Genomic DNA, 2047 nt, shown 5'->3' with positions numbered 1-2047 from the left:
AAAAATAAGTGCATTGGCAAGGATGTGTACAAAACATAGAGACAGGTGACATGTGTGAACCACTTTATCATTTATTATTTAATGTAGTAAATATCTTTACAATAGTTTAGTAGTTTACTCTTCCTGTGATCTTTTTCCTGGTTAATTTGAAAAGTGATAAATTTCTCCAATTTTGAAAAGTTTTATTTATTTATTATATTTAATTTCCTCATAAATTCATAATTTTGAAAATATTTTTAATTTTCTCAACTTAGTGCTTAGACTTATTCTGAAAATAAACTAATGGTTGATGAACTAGCCTTTAAAACATCCCCACTTAAAATAAGTTTTATGGCTTTCCTAAACCAAGGATAAAATAAAGTATAAATCAAAGGATTCATGGCTGAGTTATAATAAGCACCCTAATAGCAAATTTCATAGATATAGGCAGGGGTCAGGAAGCCCATAAAGGCATCAATTAATATATCAATTGTATACGGTAACCATGAAATAATAAATGCTATTACCATGACCCCCAGGGTTTTAGCTGCTTTCCTCTCTCGACCACTCTGATTTTGTAACTCCCTGAGGATGATTCTACTTTGCTACTAGTAGTTTCAATTTTTATAGCTTGTTGTTTAGCTATAAGAAAAATCTTACTGTAAATAATTATCATAACAAAGGTAGGTATGAAGAATAACAGAAAATCTATCAACACCCAGCCTTGACTTACAACAATTTGACAGCCACCTACACAATTGAGAGCACTTACTAATTCCTCCAGTCCATCATCATTGGCACCTGTGTAGAATACAGCACCGCTGTACGTGAGAGGCAGAATCCAGGATACACTGACACAAATTCCCGACACAGACATGGTGAACTTGGTAGGATAGACCAGGTGGTCAGTAATGGCAATGTATCTGTCAATGCAGATGAAGCACAAGTGGTGAACAGAAGAGTAACAAAATGCCACATCACAGCAACTGTGAAGAGTACAAAATTTGGCTCCGAAATACTAGCAGCTCTCTACAGTCCTGACCATGCTGAAGGGTATCACAGTCACACCTACCAAGAAGTCAGCACAGGCCAGAGAGGCAATGAGAAAACTGGTTGGAGACTGCAGCTGCTTAAAATGAAGAACAGAAGTCATTACTAAGAGATTTCCAAATACAGCCAGCAAAGACCCAAAACTAAACGTATACAGAATCACCCAGGACCCAGGAGAATAGGGAGTTTTAATACAAGATCCATTCACATCCCCATAGCAGAGCTGCACAACAGGTTGGGAAAAATTGCTGGTCATGGTTCTGCTGTTTGTTGTTTGCTATTTCTGTCCTTCCTTATGATAGGGAATTAAAATTTTGGATTCTGAAAATTAAAACAAAAACAAACAAACTGCATATGTGAGTACTTACAAATATTGTTGCATATTATATTCTTTTTCAATGTTAATTATCAAGAGAAATGAAATTCCAAAACACAAAACATAATTCTGTCTTTAATCTCATAATTATTTCTGTCACTATGTCTAAACCTCGTAACTAAGCTCAAGCAAATCTACTATGAATTTTCATCAGCCCAGTAATCACATTAACCAAGTAATTGAAGAAATGTAATTTAAATACCTGGTTTTACACACATGTGAATCTCTTCTTTTCAAAGGATGATCATGTCTAATTACATATTTGAGAAGTCACCTTTTAATAAGCGTCCATCTCCTAGGACATTTTAGGAAGCCAGCCAATCCGTCACATCCATTATAAATTCTTCACAAGGAGTCCCCATGGTGTAAGGCGTGAATCATGAAATGAATCCCACTTTTGATAATTATAATTAATAAGTTCTCCTACCAGAGGAGAACTGTTTCTCTGTGCTCTGCAACTTGGTAGAAACACTTATGATTTTCATAACCATGAGGTTTCTTTAAATTCAACTGTCCTGAAATAGCCTAACCCAGTATTTGACAATAAATAATATTATCTATTCCTTATTTACAAGACTGTCTATCTAATTTGCAGCATTCAGCACAAAATAAAACGCAGAGACGCTTGTTCAAAAATGTGGA

At 35.0% G+C, this 2047-nt stretch overlaps 1 pseudogene; it reads right to left on the bottom strand.

The window, feature by feature from the left end:
• Nucleotides 1–263: 263 nt before the first annotated feature.
• On the bottom strand, nt 264–1285 carry LOC108534347 (trace amine-associated receptor 8-like; annotated as a pseudogene).
• Nucleotides 1286–2047: the final 762 nt, after the last annotated feature.

The sequence above is a fragment of the Rhinopithecus bieti genome, unplaced genomic scaffold (assembly GCF_001698545.2).
Source record: "Rhinopithecus bieti isolate Rb0 unplaced genomic scaffold, ASM169854v2 scaffold_10612, whole genome shotgun sequence".
Lineage (NCBI taxonomy): Eukaryota > Metazoa > Chordata > Mammalia > Primates > Cercopithecidae > Rhinopithecus > Rhinopithecus bieti.
Note: the sequence above shows the minus strand (reverse complement) of the source record. Positions and strands in the feature narration are given on the sequence as shown.